This window comes from Pezoporus flaviventris, unplaced genomic scaffold, assembly GCF_033815535.1.
Source record: "Pezoporus flaviventris isolate CSIRO_AGI_PZ_B2104156 unplaced genomic scaffold, CSIRO_AGI_Pfla_v1 ptg000013l, whole genome shotgun sequence".
Lineage (NCBI taxonomy): Eukaryota > Metazoa > Chordata > Aves > Psittaciformes > Psittacidae > Pezoporus > Pezoporus flaviventris.
In genome coordinates this window covers 26,193,150-26,213,906 of record NW_026892561.1, presented here as the reverse complement: position 1 = coordinate 26,213,906, position 20,757 = coordinate 26,193,150, and the positions used below count along the sequence as shown (strand labels likewise).

The window sequence follows — 20,757 nt, the reverse complement described above, 5'->3', positions numbered from 1 at the left end:
ATTTTTTTCAAATATGTATTTCTTAGGGCTGAAACTGAGCAAAGTGCCACCTCGCTTAAATTGCATCATAGTAAAGCCTTCATAGTAGTTGGAGAGAAAGCAAGAGATGTTCCTGTGTGCTCACATGCAAGCTTCTTGACCCCAGGTGATATGTGTAATCCCTATATTGCACAAATCTGGTGAGTTGATCATAGCTTGACCATGCTCTGCTCCAGATCTTTAGACATCTGGAGTGTGTACTTGTGTGTTTGTGTGGGTTAGTGAAATACTATGCTGGGAAAAGTCCCTAATTTATTAAGCTTTAAACAAAAAATCCACCTTGGGTGTTAACTGGAATCTAAATTCAGGTGTTAACCTCTTTGATTGAAAATACATGCTGAGTAATTACAGGAAAGAGGCCAATTTCAGGCACAGCAGTAATTACTGAATTAGTAGAAAAGTTCAAGAGCAGCTTCAAATTTCATATCATTGCTAAGGTTTCTGAGGAACAGCTAATCCTGAAGTGACTGGGCTCCTCACACCTGTACATGTTTTAGGAAACTCCACTTAAATTTCAAAGAAATCTCTGCATGAATTATTCCAGAAACAGATGCCAATATTTCTTGAAATGTTGCTTTGTTTTCAAATGCAGAAAATTAAACAGCAGCCTGAAACTTCAGTCATGATGAAATCGAGAGAAAACTTTTTTGTGTGTGGTGGTTTTTTTGTTATGTTTTTTTTTTTTTTTTTAGACAGTACTTTTCTTGTTCTTGAACTTGATGCTCTCTTGTTTGATTTGTTTAAGTGGAATCTTCCACTATAATCTCCTGCCTGTAGTGGTGTGCCTCATACTTCCTGCTGTTTGAATTTTCCTTTCCCAAAGAAAATCTCAACATTATTTACTTGATTGCATCAGTTGCTGTTAAAACATTGTAAGGAAATCTATACCCTTACCTTCCGTGCCAGTGTCACAGTTAACTCACCAAAACAAATCTTCAGCATTACCACTCTAATGTCAGGTTTCAGGCTGTAAACATTTATGATAATATTTTTCTTTGGACAACAGCTGTAGACTGAAAGCTAAAATCTCTGCTCTTCCTGAGAAGAACTGTTTAGTTGTTATATTTTCATGTAGCAAAAAAGATGACAGATAGCACAAGTATTTCAGTTACACTAGTGAGAGCTTAGGAATGGTTATCTGAGATGAAACCTTGACATTGTTGAAGTACAGTGTGGGAGCCTCTGGAGTTTTATTGATTGTTTTGGTATAGCTGCATGATAAAGAATCTGTACCAGGGGTGCTTGATAACATAGCTGTGCACTCACAAGAAGAATTTGATGCAAATCCTTAAGTATAGAAGCTTCCTTTTTAATAGGTAGAAGAATTATTGAATTAATTAAATAAATCTTGAATTATTGAATAAATCTTTACATTAATACTTTTGTTGTCAACTTTCCTTTGAGAAAAAACCATTTACAGCCAAAAAGTTCATATTCTTGAAACAAACTATCCATACATTCATATCAATTAACTGGAGAGTGAGTTACTCCCAGTTCCAAGGAATGTTTGTGTCTATTGAAAGGACAGTTTATGATTACTTCAGAGAGTATTTAAGGCCATGCTGATAAGGCAAACACAATCAGTAACTTGGAGCACTTTTGTACTGTTTCATCTAATATATCATATATCCAGATGACTTGCTGTGCTGTTAGCAGAAAAATATCTGATACACAAATTCTTTGACTGTCTATCATGACAAACACTTGATCAGTTGGTTCTTCTTTCTGGTCCTTTGCTGCATCCAGTAAATGGCTTTCACTAAGACACAATGTCAGTGTATCTTACATATTCTGAGTGTATGATGTATATATATTGGAGCATGTGTAAGAACAATAGAGATGTGAAATTCACCAGGATTCTATTTTATAACAAAAATACTATATTATATTAAAGTGTTCCGATACTCTTTTTTATTTGCATTGGTTTGGAGTGTGCTACAATCAGGCAAAGTCACTGTGGGACTCATCAGAAAGTAATCCCAAATTACAAAATCATTCTCACTCAATATTTCCAGGAATTTGAATTGAGCAGTGGAACAATTCACACTTGTATGTTTTCTTTTTTTTTTTTACTTATTGTATCCAGTGCATAAATCCAAGACCTGAAGAATAATTATTTTGCACATACCTGGCACACATTAATGAATAATAACGTTGTACAGTGATTAAGGACTCTGCTTGAAAAAAATGATCCAAACATTACATTATTTTAAATGGATTTATTAGGGTTTCAGGTACAGCTGTCCAACTTGTTTGTGTAGCCAGCATTTGCAACAGTGTTCATAGGAGACTGGCTTTGTGAGGCTTATTTATCTGTTAATATATATGGTATTTCTTAACTGTCATTACGTTCTCCTTATATTCTATATTAGGCATTGAAATGAAGCAATGGAATGGAACTGATGAGAAAAAAGATAAGGAGGTGACAAGATGGTGATTGTATTCAATACTTATAGCTGTCTTCCTTGAGAAATCCAAAAAGAAAAAGAGGGTTCTGGTACTTACTGTGCAGAATGATGAAATTTGTTGAAATTAAATGTTCCCATTGCCTAGGAGTAGAAATATCTGATTTTCTGTCTGTGTGTTGGGAGACCTGTCTGATACTCTCAGAATCATTGTGGGCAGTATTCAGGCTCCACAGGGCCTTCTGTGGCGATGGTACTGTAGTATGTGCCATTCAGGGATGGCTGGGTCATAACTCCATAACGGCTAATGTAGGGAGGTGATACCAGTGTCTGTACAAGGTAGTCTGCCTAAGTTAGGCTTTGAAACTATTTCCGTTCATGAACTTTCCAGGAAGCCGGGGACTGGTCTAGTTTGCACTGGTGAGGTCTGCAGGTTTTTGTGGTGGGTGGTCTCCATGCAAGCCCCAGTTGGCTCTGATGTGAGGCTTGCTGTGATGATTTTGTCCAACTGTGATCTTAGACTTACTGATAGTTCATGTTTTTCTGGTTCTGTGTTAAAAAAAAAAGAAAAAAGCCACAGGGGATGGAAAAGGGGAAAATACATAGGATAATTACGGACAATAACTCTATACCTGTTTATTTTATCCCATCTTAAACCTTTCTGACATGTACTGATGTCTGTAATATAAGTGCCCTAAAGGTGTGTGGGCCATCATATTCTTTGGTAGTGTTTGCTTTAGGAACTTAGCTGTCTGAAAGTTTTGATATCTAAGAGGAGTTCCACATTCTGGCATGATGTGGCTTGCAGGCTTCAGGGAGAAAAACAAGCTCAGCAATGCAGGCTAGTCCCCTTTTAAGCTGCTGGAGGTAAAAGCATGGAAGTTAAGGCACTTAGATGTCCAGACTGAATGTAAAGAGATAAGTGATTGTATTTGTAATACCTCAGTGTGCTGGCTGATTCATTCAACCAATTAATAAACCCCTGCCCTGAACATAAAGCAAAGCCTGTTTGGAAAAGTTAATGTCAGGCTCTCAGACAGCTCAGTTAAAGTTACCTTTTTGCACTCCGCAAGAGCTCCCTGAGAATCTTGTCATAAAGTCTGCTTAGTGGAGCAGAGCAAAATAATGCAGTAGTATCACTTGGTTTCTTGTAAAAACCCATTGGAGGATCTTCAAGCACTTTGGACAAATTAGTAAAGCCAGCTTAGCTCTCCTTTACCACGCAGAGCAGGGATACATTCTTTAAAAAAAGGAAGGACTTTTTTTTATTGTCCTCTCTCCACCTGTTTTTTTTCCCTCCCTGTTTTGAAAAGACTACTTTGCCTCTTAAAAAAAAAAAAAATCTTCGAACGTATTCGTGCTCTTAATGGTCTCAAAGTGAAAAATTCTCAGGAGGCCAGAGCAGGGAAAATGGCAGTGAAAGAATCTAAAGCAGGAACCTGTTCTGAGGTGCGTAGGAACTGAAGGGCAAAGTGCTATTGGCTGAGTAGGATCTAGACCGTACTTATTTAGCTGAGGCTAAAGAATTTTCTCAGGACCAAGTTCCATCCCAGGTGGTGGCATTTGGAGTTTTTCCTTTTATTTCAATGGAGGCAATATTGTCACACCTAGAGGTTTCACTTGGAACAGAACTAGCTCTTGAGAGTGGGGAAGATTCATAGAGGGGTTACTTCACTCTGCCATTCTCTTTTCATGAAACTGTCTCAATTTATTTCCTTCTGCCCCCTTTCTGAAGATAATATTTTTGTTTTGATTTTTCCCTTCAATACAACTCTAGTTTTAAAATCTCCCACAGTTCTAAATTTGTGTCTTGCAAACAATAAATAGTCTTGTTGTGAAAGTAATTAATTCTTTTTCTGATCTGACGTAATCAAGCTAAGGTTAAAAGAACACTAAATAGTCAAGGAAACTCACTCCCACATCTTTACCCTTCTGATACTTGTTTTCAGAAGGCTTGAAATATAATGAACCTTGTTCTTCCGTACCTCATAATAATGTTAATTTGTTTAACAGTTGGATAAAAAGCAAATTAATCACAAAAGTATCTTCAAAGGGAAAATTTAGATATAGTAAATATTCAGTTGTGAAACAGCTATCTGCCATCACAGTTTAAGCAGCTAGTACCCCTCAGCAGAGCTGTAACTTTCTATTACATCCTTGTCTCTAAATTGGAGGGACATCAATCTGATAGGTGGACCACTTGGTGGATAAAGAACTGGCTGACTGATCGCACGCAAAGAGTTGTGGTCAGTGGCTCAATGTGCAGCTGGAGACCGGTAACAAGTGGTGTCCGTCAGGGATCAGTGTTGGGACCAGTCTTGTTCAACATCTTTGTCACTGACATGGACAGTGGGATTGAGTGTGCCCTCAGCAAGTTTGCCGATGACACCAAGCTGTGTGGTTCGGTTGATACGCTGGAAGGAAGGAATGCCATCCAGAGGGACCTCGATGTGCTTGTGAGGTGGGCAGATGCCAACCTTATGAAGTTTAACCATGCCAAGTGCAAGGTCCTACACCTGGGTTGGAGCAATCCCAGGCACAGCTACAGGTTGGGCAAAGAAGAGATTCAGAGGAGCCCTCAGAGAAGGACTTGGGGGTGTTGGTCAATGAGAAACTTAGCATGAGCCGGCAGTGTGCGCTCGCAGCCCAGAAAGCCAGCTGTATCCTGGGCTGCCTCAAAAGGAGTGTGACCAGCAGGTTGAAGGAGGTGATCCTGTCGCTCTACTCTGCTCTTGTGAGACCTCACTTGGAGTATTGTGTGCAGTTCTGGTGTCCTCAACATAAAAAGGACATGGAGCTGTTGGAACAATTCCAGAGGAGGGCCACGAGGATGATCAGGGGACTGGAGCACCTCCCATATGAAGACAGGCTGAGGAAGTTGGGGCTGTTCAGCCTGGAGAAGAGAAGGCTGCGTGGAGACCTCATAGCAGCCTTCCAGTATCTGAAAGGGGCCTATAAGGATTCTGGGGAGGGACTATCCTTTAGGGGCTGTAGTGATAGGGCAAGGGGTAACAGGTTCAAACTTAAACAGGGGAAGTTTAGATTGGATATAAGGAAGAAATTTGTTACTGTAAGGGTGGTGAGGCACTGGAATGGGTTGCCCGATGATGTTGTGAATGCTCCATCCCTGGCAGTGTTCAAGGCCAGGTTGGACAGAGCTTTGGGTGACATGGTTTAGTGTGAGGTGTTCCTGCCCATGGCAGGGGGGTTGGAACTAGATGATCTTAAGGTCCTTTCCAACCCTAACTATTCTATGATTCTATGATTTGAGCATCCTTAACCCTTTCCAGTGCAGAGTAAAAAGGATTTGTTTGCATCATTGTTATTTCAGCCTAGTTACTGTTAGTAAATTGTGACTGTCATAGCTTTTTGACTAGTAAATGTTCACCTGTGTTTTCAAGATGAAAAAGTGTCTTGCATGGTAGCTGGCCAGAGTGAGATCCAACTTCTTGAAGTAATACAGAACAACAAAATCTCCCCATATTCAAGAGCAGTAAAGGTAATTAACCAAATGGGAAGTATCTTACCAAGGAGCAAGGACAGCTTTACTGTGTGTTTTGTTGAATTTGAAATCCATTTAAAATAAAGGAAATCACTGTTAACGGGTAGGAGTTATGTGCTGGTGAATTTGTGACTTTTTCTAGAAGATTTATTGTCTACCTGTGTTTTATCTTTTGTTTGATGTGGGAAATTTTCAAAACTGTTTTTTTTTTTTTCTGAAACACTTACTAAAACTGGGTTATAAAAAAAGCTGATACAACTCTTTAGCTGCTGGTGCCTGACTGATTTATACCAATGAAGATACTTCTGTCTGTCCTTACTGTGGGAATCCAGAGAAGAGAAAGCTTTCACAGTGTGAGTGATACTTTGCACTGAGTCCTGGGCCTGGCTTACTCTGCTGTGACTCCTTGTGCCTAAGGACATACGAGAAAAGGTGAACAATAAAAGTGTCTCCAGATTGAGAATAAGAGGCCTATTTCAACTGTAACAACAAATACATGGAAAAAGATCACAGAATTCTCTTTCTGCCTATAAATCTGGCCCTGAGGCTGGAGGCTCATAGGTTTCACTCTGTATGGTCTGAAACAGATCCAATGTCAATCAAGGCTAGGAAGAGAGGAAGCCCTGCTCTGAGGAAATGACTGAACAAGAGCCCCTCTTCTTGAAACTGTTCCTTAAATAGCAAGCTGAAATAAATCCAGTTTTGTGGCAATGCTGTGAGGAGGAAAGGAAGGGGATGGAAGGCACTTGTGGGGCAGGAATGGGCATCTGTGGGCACTGCTGTGGCTTGGCCCTGAGGTAGAAGCAGCCCCCAGCTTCTTGCTCTGGCCTAAAGCAGCCCCTCCCTCTGACAGGGAACTTCCAGATTTTGGATGAATCCTATATAGTTTTGCAGTAAGGCATCTGTTGTGAGAAAGCTTCCTTAGGACCAGGGCATACATGCTCCCTGGAGGAAGGGAAACCCCACTGGTAGCCAGGCCACCCTCCCTGCAGGCCATGACTGGGGCCTCAGGTCTGGTTCAGAGGCCTGTCCTCAATCCTCAGAATGATGGAATGAAATCATCACATGGCACAATCTACTGTGGATTTCTTTGTGGCTAGTCCAGGTAGTTGTTATTCCTGTGTGTTTCGGCCTTTGATATAGCTAACCTCCTGTGGCATGGCACTGATATATCTGGTCACTTATAAGAAGCTAGTTTTCATCATGCTTGTCGTTGCAGGATTTATGTGAGGTTTGAGTCTCATTAAATTAATAGCCTTCATCTTTTCAGCATAGGATATGTTTAAAAACATCTGGTCCTAAATGCTGGGTATCATTATCCATAAATGAAATGACGGGGTTGGGAACCTCCTTTCAGCCCTGAAGCAAGCAACAAAGATGTCAAACCTCATGGTCCCCTCCATTCAAAAGTGCTATTCCTTAGGACGCCTGAAAAATTACCTTACCCTGGGTACTCAGCTGTTTCCCAAAGCTGACTGTGGTGTGTGCCAGTACAGTCTGATTTGACCAAAGCTTGATGGCACATTCTGAACCTGAGGCTGGAAAAAGCAGCTGGATAATAAGCCCAGAGCTTCCCCTTGTCTGGCCTGCTAGCAGCTTCAAACACATACACCATGCGTAAAACATAAACGCACTCAGCCACAGAACTACCTGATGGTCTTCCACAGAGAGGGTTGTCTGTTAGTTCTAACTCAGAATCATCTGCTGACGGCTTCGTGGCTCATAGCAAGAGGGAGAATTGGTTGCTTATGGTTTTCTTTTAAAAAAAGTATCCTTGCTTGAGGTATGGCTACATCCTGCTGAATAAGATCCAAAAGTGAAGCATCTAATATGCTCTGAGAGCTAAGTTATGAGACTGCTTGAAAACAAGGCATTTCAACACACATTATAGAGGGCATTAGATGTTTAATAGCAGCCTAACTAGATGAGCAGATGTTTTTCTGATATATCAGTCAAGAAATAAAAAAGTGAGAAGGTAGTTGTGATTCCACATGAATGAAAAAAAAAAAAGAACTTATTGCTGGTTTGAATTTCTTCCCACTCAAGTTACTTGAATCCTTTGTTTTGTTTTGTTTTGATGTGATTAGACTTAATGTTTTAGGTTTAAAAAATTATACTCACAAGCTTTATTGAGGTTTCATAATACTTCAGGATTTCAGGTTTTATGCAGACAGTCTTGCTGTTTGAATTCAACGGAATTTACAGTACAGGAGCTAATGGTTAATTTTACCCATAATGTTGGTTATGCTGTGTGCATTGTGTATGTTTGGGTGTGATCTTGTAACTTCTCCTGAAAATTATAGTAAATGTTTCACTACATAAAGATTTTTAATTTAGCCTGGATATTTTAACCAAGTTGTTGGGCTGTACATGTAGGACATACATTCAGCTGTATGATATTGGGCTGGAATTTGAAGGAAGCATTATAAAGCTCACAACATAATCTTCTGTCTTTGAAACTATTGAGACTGCATTCAGTTTCCTTCTCATAAAGACTTCTGTCATCTCCCAAAAAGCATTAGCACAGAGTTCACATGCAGAGATCTGGATAATTTTCAGTAGGAGAACTATCTGAAGGCACCCTGGAGATGGACTGAAACTGCTTAAACTCTCCTTCCATATTCTATTAAGGTGTTTTCTTCTTTGCAATGCACTTGGTTTTTGCACAGAAGAGGGACTGTGTGTAGATATATCTGAGATCTTCTATGATTCACCTGCGGCTGGACTGATCTCTGTGAACACATCTTTATTAGCTTCTGCTATATCCTAAGTAATGAAGTTTGTACGTGGCTGCGTAATCTATGGTTATTGTCCTACCTGCTACCCCAGAGTGTCAAAATTCATCTCCTATAAAAGGCCAGCCTGTGATAGAGTAGTGTAGAGTGGCAGACAGAGAACTGTTCTGCAACCTTCTTCCTTTATGTGAATTAACTGTAGGATTTTCTTTACTGTCTTGGTGACTTGAAATAAATAAATAAATTTCCCTCTGAATTTGCTCTTCATTTTTATTCTCCCTTCATCTCCAGTCTCTTGACAGTAAAATGTCAACAAAAAAAAATCTGAGTGCAGGTGTGGTCAAGTGAATTTGGAATATGCAAACAAGATCACCCTGGCCTGGACACTGACGGTGTCCAACTCTCTTACCTGTTGGGTTATATGGATTTACTTCTACCTACTTCTGTGATTGAAGTCTTTGGAGCAAATGGAGCTTTAGACTCGGATAACCACTACTGTATCAAGTTCATGTAATGTAGCCTATTAAAATAACATTAAATAGTTAGATGGGATGGTCCTTTTACAATCTTCTTAACAGGGAAGAAACTAATGCCTAAGGCACTGAGCACTGCCTGTGAGACAGAGAGCCCTAAATCGTTGCTTTCAATGTGTATTCAGGGCACTAACTTCTGTACAGCTCAATGTCTTGCAAGGATGGGCCCCTACAAGAGCTGTTAAATGGGCTCAGCTACAAGAGCTGTTGCAAGTGTGCACCTGTCTAGTGACAGCAAGTTAAAAGATAAGTGCTTGAATAAATCAGTCGACAGGTTTTATGAAAGACTTTGGAGGAGAGAGAGGACAGCAGAAAGTAGCTGTTTGTAATGCAAATCAAAAATGAAAGATGTTCTAAAAGTGTGTGAGAACAGGCGACTGTTAGCAGGTGTTGTAAATGTTCAGGCTTAGAGCAGAGTTTGAGCCACATTGGGTAAACTACGTTCTCACATGTTAAATTGCACTGAGGATGCTATTTAATCTGCAGAGTCCCAGTGAAGGAAATAATAATTTGGGGATAGATGACAAATCTCAGGCTCTGAAATTTCTTTTAGCTTCTTTAGTATAGATTCTTCTTTCCAGGTCTACCTTGGGCTCCTGAAACTACTTGTACAGTGTAACACACTTGAGCAGTCCCTCTTCAGACAGTTAATTTTTGGGGCAAAGTCCTCATCTTTCACCACCTTTCCCAGCACCTCTATGAAGCTAGGTTTTCTCAGTGACTGTTTCCATTGTATTTCAGACCATCTGGAGCAGTTTCTGAGGAGACTACTTTGCTGTGGGTTGAATCTTCAGCAAGTGTGTATTAACACATTTCCAGTGCAGTCTGCAGGGTGAATTGTTCCAGTTCATTTATGGTATTAGTTTACTAATCAAAGCTATATCACAAAAGAAAAATATCCAATAAGGTTTAATCTCCTTCGACTATTCTTGAGGACAACATTGATCAGTCTGTGGTTTCAAAATAAGTGAGCTCATTCTGGCTGCAAAAAGTAAAGCCCATTTGCAGAGCATGCATCATGTTCCACCACAGGCTTTTTAAGAAATTTAACATATGTTTAAGAAATCAGCATGTTCTGGAAAACAGTATGTTTGCCTGTGTTTTATGCAAATCTTAATTTTCAGAGCATTAGGAGACCAGCCTGCAGCTTTTCTGGTTGCTTTATGTAAAATCAGGAACATCAGGATTCTGATGAAATTTTGTATCTTTTTTTTCCCTCCTTTGGCACTTCTCTCTCTGTGATTGTGATACAGGTGGCAATCGTGAAGTAAAGTGTACTTACATTTTACATTGAAAGCCCAAAGTCAGCATTTGCTAGAGATCATTGCTGTGTCTCCCTCAGCAGGTATCATCCTGGAACTAATTGGTTTCCTGTTTGGCGTGTGTTCTTGGGGGAGATGTATGCAGTTTTTACTTTAATTATCACTAAACCAGGCTAGACTTGCCTGTGTATAACACTAGAAATAGAAGAAATGCTGCAGGCAGTTTATGTCACATTAATTTATAGCTTGGATAGGATTTGGATAACCATATGAATTACTTTACCAGTGGACATGACCTTTACATGTGGTGGTAAATTGTGCAAGAGAGAACAGCAACAATGTATTTAAGGAGGGGTGGAATTAGATGCTGAATGGTCTTGATTTTGTAATAAATCAGCCACAGAATAAACATGTCTCTTCTCTCATCCCTCCACATATGGAACAGTGATTGGAACCAGGACATCAAAAAGGTTGTAGGAGTAAACAAAACTATTTATGACACTCTTTTTTTAAATTGTTGAGCATGTTTAAAACACTAACGTGATATCTTTTAATGCACATTGGAACTAGATGATCTTGAAGTGCTTTCCAACCCTAACTATTCTATGATTCTATGTTTTAATGGTAAAATTATGGGTATGCTCTAGCCTTACCCTTCCGTATGCCTTTTAGGATGTTGTATTTCTAAGAATATTGTGTGCTTATTTCTATACTGGGAGGTCTCCTAGACTACACCTTCTCTTCTGACAGTTACATGCAGCAATATGGTAGTATTACAAATCATTATAGTTGTTATTATGAGTTAGCAGTTCTACCTCTTCTGTGTCCCTCAGTCTTCTCTTGGAGCTTCTTGTTTTGAGGACATTAGCAAATGATGTGCAACTTCATTGGCTTGGGCTTGAAAAATGGCTTTGCAGCTAACTCAGACATGTCATTGCCGTTGTTTTTGTATGCAGCTTATTGCAGTAGCAAATATGCCAAGAAAGCTATGAAAGGAAAGCTGACATTAAAAGAAGAAAAAAGGTAAGAAAAAAAAAAACAAAAAAGGGAGTGAGGAAGAAGTAAAAACCTAGATCTAGGATTAAGTAATTGTATGTTAACAGATGAACTCTCACGAGGTTTGAATTTTGGGCTGAATTGATACAAAGACATGTATGGTGTGGTGAGTTGCTTGTGTAAATTTCTAGTTAAGACTAAATTCATGGGAGCAGATCTAATAACATTCAGAATACATTGCTGGATGGGCTAAGTGAGCTAAAAGACAACATGAGTCATCTAATTAGTATTTTAAATGTAGCCTAGCATCTCAGAAGAATGACTGTCATTAAAAGTTTGACCATACAATACTAGAGAGAACCTTCCTGATTTTTTGCTTGAACCAGCCCCAAAATCATAATGGTTGGACTGGATACTCTGATATTTTTAAAGCAAATTTGGCTTTAACTCATATGTAATTAAAATCTTTGAAGCATCTAGCCCACTCCGTACTCGGATTCAATTTGACTTCATATGGAACTATATGCATATCTGGATTCTTGTATATTAGAAATGTTAACTGTTGAGTGTCACTGCAAATACATATCGCGTGACAGTTTCCTACTGTATTTGGGTAAATGTTGTAGAAAACACGCTGCTGTAACTCTGTTTAGTCAGGCTCTGTACAGATGTAAGGTTAGTCATGGATCAGACTTTGTTTTCATCTCTCCTGCTTCATTGCCCACATATGGGGTTTTGAGCATGAATTATTAATAATTGAATCATTTTAAATGCTGGAGATGCACCAATTGTTGTCAGATTTTAAATTTGTTCCTTTTAATTACATAGTTACTATCCACAACATGGATCTAAGGAGTTTTAATTTTTAAAGAACATTTTTCACATCTCCTGATTGGTATTAAGTAGATTAAAGGTGTAGAAAAAGCTCTTAATCAAACCCACTGAATTTGCTTCTCAGTGCTAAATTAACACAGTAGGAATGTAAGAAATGACCATGAATAAACGTTTTAAAGGATGTGTGCTTTTAAATTTGTGCATTCCTCTACTGTTAATAATATGAGAGGGCTAAAACTCCCAGTTGTTTTACCATGTAACTGTAGGTAGTAAAGGAGGAAAGATAATAGAACACACACACAAAGTGAGGATTAATTACCTTATAGAAATGAAAACCTGAAGTCACCTTGGAGATGCTACTGCATCTGTTATTGCTTTGCTTTCAGTGGTTGGTGTTGATGGTAATGTTCCATCAAGGGCCCTGGAAAAATTTACATGCTAAATACTTAAGGCTTGCCTTAATAAAATGGATTTTGGGATATGCTAATCATGTTTATTTTGATCTTGATGTACCTGGAAGAAGATTTGGCCTGCTTACCAACTAGATCTTAGATCAAGGAGGTTCGGTTTGGATGCTGTTCCCTGTAAACTTTCAACTAAAACTTCATACGAAATGGTAAAAGATTTAAGGTCATCCATAGAAGAAGGTAGTTACAAAGTGAAGCTCAAATCTCAGCAGAAACAAATACCCCCCAAGAATTTGGAAATGCAGCAAATGTTCTTCTGCTGTTTTTCCTCAATATTTGGACACTTATTTTTCTGATTAATCTGAGGGTACTTCCATAGAATAGCCTGAAGAGAGATGAAAATGAGTGGACTTTGTAAGACTTTCTTAAAATCAAAATCTAAGTCTGTAACAACCAATGCTGTAGATAGCTAGGGAGTTTTATTTTTTTCCTAGATTCACTCACAGTGGGAAATCTCATCCTTGTTCCAGCTTCTATTTGAGGGTATAAATAAATAGAGGAAAACCAGAATCTGGGAAATCCAATAAGTTTTATTTGAAAGGGACAGCTTTCTGTTGAGAAGAAGGCATTTGAAAAACTGATGAACTTGATCTGGGTTCATGCAAGGGTAAAAAAGCAACTTGGGGGTGGGGAATTAAAGTTTAGAAATTGCACATTGTCATCACAGCCTTTTAAAATGAGATCCATGTAATTTTCTCCACTAGGAACCTGCTGATATGTCTGTAGCTATAGGGAAGTGTTTCTCATCAGGAACCAGTGTTGCAGAAACTCCTGTGCTCTGGCAGAGAGAAAATTAAGTGTTTCCTATTAGAACAGTAAATATATACTTGATCCTAGAAGTGCAAATTCAGTCTTTAGAGCCAGGAATCATCACCATCTTCCAAGAAGGTGAACCTTTCTAGAACACCAATAGTCTGTGCTTTCTTACCTAGGTAGTGTCTCTGATAGCTCTTAGAAATCCATCTGAGGGAGGAGACACAGTCTTAATAGGGTAAGTGTTCACCAGTGAAGGCAAAAATAAAAAAATCCCAAACCCAATATCATATGTCTCTGAAACTCAACTTATCATCATCATCATGGCTTGACTTCATGAACGAAGATTTGAGAAGGGCTTTACCCACGCTTACTACAAATGCGCTGATGACTAAAAAGGCCAATATGGGATAGGCAAATCTGGTTGCAAAAAGCACAACAAAAAGTCTCCTTGGGTGGTATAGGCGGGGCGCGATTCTTTCTACATTGTCTTTTCTCCACGAGACTAGTTCTGCCTGTGTTCTCAGAGGAGACAATGGCATTATGTATGGTGTGTCTCCAAGTCTCCCGATTGGAGGCCAAGTTGGACCACTGATGGTAGTCAGGATGGAAACTCTAACTAGCAAACCATTAATAACTACTGGTAGAACTTCATAGTGCTTGATACAACTGGCTAGTTATGAAGCATCAATTTGAAATCAATCTGGTTTTGTTAGGTTCAAATGAATGTACTACAGAGGGGGATAGCCTCTTACACTCCTGTTGTTATCATGTAACCTTGGGCCTGGAAGACAATGAATGATGGGAGTGATGTTAAATGGTTGGACTGGCTTACCTGCAATTGGACTTAGTACTCTTCTATTTCAGAATGCTACAACATTACAGATACTTTAAAAAGAGTGAGAATAAAAGCATTTTAGTTCTCTGTGATAAAGACTGTGCGATAACAGAGGAGACTAATGATTGACCGCTCTTAACAGGGAATTCTCTATTTCTAAATGTAAGAGGAAGACCATTGGCTTTTTTAGATTTGTGACTACAGAGATAGCCAAACAGAATCCAGTTCTTCTTTGGAAGAGAAGTTTTTGCTAAGGTGAGAAATCCATGTGCTTACACAGGAACATTTAGAGCCATGACCTTTGGTACAAAGGCCCTGCTGCAGCGTACTGTTGCAGGCTCCACAGAATCATGTCAGTTTTTGCTCTCAAAACCAAGCTGAAGATATCTTGTAGAAATTTTTATTTCTTTCTCCTTCTTTTTCTAATGGTTTCTTGAAATTGGAAGAGTCATTTTAGCTCTACATAGTATGAATTCCAAGTAGGTTCTACTGGGACTTGTGGTGGGTATAAGATAATTAAACTAGTTCAATACTTCCAATGATCTCACTTTTCTACTCATCATTTACATAGCTAAAATAAGAAATTTCTGAATACCAAGAAACTCAGTCAGTGTAATATGAATTTTTAAGTTGCTCTTACATTTTCTTCTGGCTTTGGTTCTCAGAAGTTTTACAAAATTGTAATTTTAATTTTATATATAATTCAATTTAAATATCAAAGTAGTAATATCTGAATTCATGCTAGTGTAAGATAAGAATCCAGTTCTATCATTTCAGCTGTAAGCTTAGCACCATCAAAGTTGATAAGGTTTGCCAGAGTGACAGGATATGGTTGGGATCAGGCTCTCTAGAATTATTGTGACTGGCCATATGCAAAGGGACTTTTTGAGCAGGTAAGGATTTGCAGTCCTGCTTGTATAATCTGTTGAATCTTCCTGTCATAACCTATCTGGAATTTTAGTAAGAAAACAGTTTTTTCACAACTTTTGTTGTTTAACTGATTTAAACTTTCAGTTTGAAACCTAATAAAGTTTGCAACCTGTTGCAGCTTTGAGATTTTATTGCTTCTTGACTCTTTCATTCACCATATGGTCTGCTATTCACAGACTCTGCCCTAATGAGAATTACTCTTGCAGGTAATTTTCTAATGATTGTCTTGGGATAAACAAATTTTTCATACTTGTTTTGCTAATGTATTCAAGTAGGTTCACAGGGGAAAAGATTAATCATCTAAAAAGCAAGCCAGTGTTTTTCATTATGCTAAAGGATCCAAAGATGATCAGAGCAAAGCCACTCGTTGCTATGACAGCAGATACCTTTTTCTCCCTTTGTGAGGTAAATGGCAGCTCCCAAGCTGATTGGCTAAAATGAGCTTATCCTAGTGACCAACCATAGGGAGTTAATTTCATCAGAAAGAGAAAATGGTGGGAAATCCTGCCGTGATCATACAAAGGAATTTTCATTAGAAGCCAACAGAGTCAGGGGTTCTTTTTCATTATAATTAATATGTTCCATATAATAAAATAATTTAGGAGAGGCAGACAATAGAATTAGCCTATCTATTATTTTGTATATCCACATAAGCTTTAATCTGTTTTCTACTAAGACCTATACTCAAAGTAAAGCAACCCTTATTTTCCCCATAATACCTCTATTACCGAAGACTGTCATCATGTACCTGTTTATATAATTGGAGATAAGCTAATTGCAGGCAATACAAAAGGGCTGGCATTCTTACAGGTATTTGCTGGAAACACTCATGCTCTATAGAAGTAATGGACACAATAAACTTTAAATAGGAACATTTCCCTTTGGTGTACAGTGGTAATTCACATCATATTTCTCACTTCCTGAGTGGAGGAGATTTTTATTTGGGTCAGATTCAAGGACAGAGGTTTCATGTCGGTTCACAGGTGAAAGGAAGGGATTGTTATGAGGCATTACGGTTTACAGTTCTGTGACAAGGAAAGGACTTACACTAACTTGCATGAGTTCTCACTTCTTGTGAGCTTTCAGCCGTAGCCATCTCACCCAGTCTTTCAGATAAGACTACCCTTGAAAAGGTTGAACTTGGTGACTTCTGTGCAGTGTGCAGAGCAAATACGGGTAAAAAAAAAAAAGGTAAGAGTTGTATTGAGAGCTGTAAATTGCATACTAATGATTGTGTATAAGTCACTGTAAAATAGGATACAAGTTAAGTTGTTCTACTTGCTGTAGAAAGTCTGTTTTTCCTTTTTACGCCAATTGTTTTTAACTGACATAGTTCAAGAAGGGTTAAGCTTAACTATGGGACTTTGTTTTGTAAGGGCCAAGAAAGCACACTGTATCTGAGAGACTTCCATTCTCTGAAACCGGGTTTCTGTTTATGGTAGTTTTACAGCTTATTTTAAGGTTATTTGGGGTGTGTGTGTGTGTGTTAATAATAAAAGCACTTATAACAGCTGCTTTATTTGATGCATATGTTCATGTTTTAGGAAAAATGATGTAAAATGATAATTCATCTCACTGGGTAAGCAGTAGATTACAGTCCCTTTCTTGGGTGTTACTAGATGTTTATAAAATATGTGCTGCCACTGGAGGTAGCAGAATCTCTATTGTATCAAAATAATGTAACAGCAAAACTGTCCTGAGGCACTAATTTTTAGTATGAAGCATGATCTTTAAATCACTGAAATCACTGATTTCCGTTGTTTTTGTATAGTGCCTTGTACCATAGGTTTCATAAATCCACAGTATCCTCTCCAGTTGTCACTGTATGTCTGTGGGAGGATAGAAGAAATCTACAATTGAGTAATGTAATGAAATTATTGTTCTTGACGCTTTAAAATGCGAAGGTCAGGCAGTAAAGTATTAGCTCTTACACGTGTTTTATTTACCGTTCTTATACCTACAGGGGAAAATACTGGGCTGTATGTAACACAAGAAGAAAACTAAGTGGAAAGTTTAATTACTTGCCTAAAACCACAGTGATTCAGTTGCACAGATGAGATTACAACTCAGGAGGTTCTGGCCTTTTGCCCACACTCTCGGTATCCTGGAGCTCTTAGTTTATGTGTTATTCTACCAGGACACTTTCAAGGCCAAATTTTCTGCACTGTGTATGTGTACACATGCAAAACCTCTTATGGGTAAAACTTACATGTGTCTTTCTATTTAACCTTGCTAATTACATATGCAAATCCACAGCTGACAGACTGTTTGGTTTCACCATGTACAGTTGTGGTAACTTGGTATGCAAATTGGCCATGCAACTCTAACCTACTTTTTTGCATCTGCAGACTTCTGGGAATCCTATTCTTTGTTTTGCTTCTCAGGTTGGTGTCGTGGAGCTAGTTCACCCAATCTGTAAGCAGGGATGTGGTGGTATCTGAAGTAAGAGCAGCTCTCGCAGTTGAATGTTGTCTTGTACTGTTTATCTTTAGTTGTTAGCAGAACAAGCTTCAGGCTTAACATTCAATGTCTTCGTCTGAAATATCAGATCTTAACTGCAATTTCATGTGAGGCATGTAAGCCACTTATTGGGTGCCCTGACATAGCCACTACTAACATCCAAAAAAGGGAATAAAAAAAGGCATGTGCAGCCTCTCCTAGATTAAGCCTTCATCCGTTGGGATGTGAAGTGTTTATGCCTGTCTGTAATAGCAATATTGGCCTGTCATGAATGGAGGGTGGGACTACGAGGTAATATAAATATGTCTCTCAAAGAGTTAATGCAGCTATATATTTCCAGCGACCTTTTATAAAGCTAATGTGAGGATATCTACTCAATAGTAGCCTGGATGATAAGCATGTATTTTTATATGCCAGTGTTGTGGGCTTCTAGGACCTGAATTTTGCAGGGAACCTCCTAACATAAAAACTAGATGAGTAAGGTCCCTTCACTGTTCTGTGAATTCAGCCTTGCCTCACAGGCTTCAGTGCCATTAAGCTTAAAGAAGGCTTCTTTAAAATTTACATGTTTTCTTCTGTAAAAGGAGGTGTTCTCAGGTGTGCTAAACCTTGCTGAAAGTGGTGTTACCACTGCTCTTAACTTCCATTAGCAGTAAGAGAGTTAATCACTTGTTTCCACTCTAAACAAAGGCAAATGCTCAGGAATTCTAGTATTTTCCCAGAGGCCCCAGTGGGGTGTTGCTTTGGGAAGAGGAGGTGTGTAGCTCACAGGCACATGATACAGGTTTTGGTGGGGAAGCCAGATTAAATTTCCACCCACTATGTTGCTGTGTAACACAGCAAACAGCATGGCAACCTGTAGTACAGCGGTGGGAGTGAGAATGGGTGGGGAAATAGAGGGGAGGGAGTTTCCTTTCTTAAAGTTTTTGGGGTTGTGGCCACATGTTTACATACAAGAAGCTGACTCGGAGCCACCTGCTTAGAAAAGTTTGGAATTTAGGTATCTGTTCAAGTCTAAAAGAGTGAAAATTAGTTTCACATAAAAATGAGAGTGAAAGGAAAACAAAGAAGTTGGTTGTCTCTAGGGCAGTTCACACCCAAATTTTGTTGTAAGTGGTTTCAGAATTTCACAGTTCTGTGGGATTAAGATTTTATTCAGTTAATGAGATATGTACCTAACCACAAAGTGTGGATCAGAAACTTGTATTAAAATGTCTACAAAATTAATAAACATTTTATATATTCACTTTAGGTTCTGCCTTGATCCAGTGCAGGTAGCAATTTATTTACTAAAAAAAGGGCCATATAATTCTTATATGCCTTTGATTAGTATCTTCAGAAACTTCAGTAAAAATATGAACCTCAAGTCTGGGCATTTTTAAACTATAGTTTTAAAAATTGAGATGATAATTTTAATAGCCTGTTCTCCAGTTTTCAGCTGGAATTTAAAGTACTCTCTCCTTAAAAAGCAGACAAATAGAATTATCTAACAATGGTAGAGTAATTATTTCAAAATGACTCTTTTTCCTCCTGAAAAGTTAAGCCTATAGTTTCTTAGATGAGCAGCAACTTGTAATATGTTCATTGATCACAGAATTTTAGTTGTTTGAACTCTCCAGAAATATGATCTTCTGTGTAAATTTCAGGTGGAAAAGGTATTTAAACATACACCTGTAAAAGAGCTGGCTTTGAATTTTTTCTCATGCATTAATGTGTTGCAAAGACTGCAACGGAGCTGATGTTGTTCTGCTCTTTGTAATGGTCTTATTAAACCACTGCACGATTAAAACAACAGGACTTGGCTTAAAAATTCCAGCACCAGTCTCAACACTGGGCTTTATAATGCTTCTGAATTAGGTCAGAAAGTGAAGATAAAACTTACTATTGTGGAAACAGAATCCATTTCCAGCTTGTTGCTGCCAAAACCTGAGTGATGACTCCCGTCTTAAAGATGGTGTTGATGATATATGTTCTGACACCAAACAGTTTCTATTTTTGACTCTTTAATTCTATTGTTGCATTTCTGTTCAGTGCCCTTCAATATGTGCTCAATCTCACTGTACTTTGGCAGCTGTAATTCTGTCACATGGTACACTTGGAGCTTTCTTGCAACTGTTCTGACATACTCATAACAGGTACAGTTTTAATTTGACAGTGCAGTATCTGTTTTTATCAGTGTGTGGGCTGCTGCCCGTGATTTACAATGAAATGTTAATAAAATTTGTCTGTTCTCTGTACTGTGTTTGTTTAAGCAGCTACTCTGAGTTTTTTCATGAGTTACTCTGAGTCTTTTCATGAGTTACTCTGAATAAGATCAAAGGGTTGAGAAAAATGTTTCTCAATCTGAGAAGTTAGTGATGGTGTTCTTGTAAATTCAAAATCCTAAAAATTCATAGCTAGTAAAGTACTCTGCACACGTGATTAATGACTTAATGGTAGATGACAAGATAGAATACTTTTTAGCAAAGTTTTACTTTAGAAACAAAGAGCAATCTGTTTTAAGCCTGGAGAGAAGGGATAAAAAAAAAGGCGACAGTGTGTGAGGCTAGATTTCCCCTAAAGATACCACTAGAGCTTCTGTCCCTGCCATTGAATACAACAGCTGGTAAGCAGCAAGCAACTGGAGAAAAAGACCTGTTTTTAATCCAGTACAATGTTTTCTTGTGCCCATTTTACTGTAAGTTTCAGTGGCAAGGGGACAAAAGCTGTTGAGTGATCTATGCAATTACCTCCTCTAATATTGCTTTCAACTGTCTGCCCAGAGTGACAAGAGTGGATGAGGTTTAGTTGAAATCTGGGAAAAATGCCCTTTTAATAAATAAATAAGTAAATGAATGTCCCTCTCTGTTTTCTAGCTGCTCTTTTAGACCTTTGAATCTGCTTTGGAAAAGTGCAGGTGATGTGATTGAAAGTTAGAGTGAGTCTGAACTCAAATGGCAGCAATGCAAACAATTTTTTTTACTGAAATGCTCTTAGCACTGTGTGCAGTTTGCATTGGAAGAC

The 20,757-nt window shown here is 38.5% G+C and overlaps 1 long non-coding RNA gene across 1 annotated transcript in view; it reads left to right on the top strand.

Moving 5' to 3' along the window:
• Positions 1 to 6,820: 6,820 nt before the first annotated feature.
• The window catches only part of LOC133268809 (uncharacterized), an 87,741-nt gene continuing 73,804 nt past the window's right edge, over positions 6,821 to 20,757 (top strand). The window contains exons 1-2 of the long non-coding RNA XR_009743177.1: positions 6,821 to 7,051; positions 9,956 to 10,046. This is a non-coding gene — a long non-coding RNA (uncharacterized LOC133268809). The remainder of the gene's footprint in view (positions 7,052 to 9,955; positions 10,047 to 20,757) is intronic.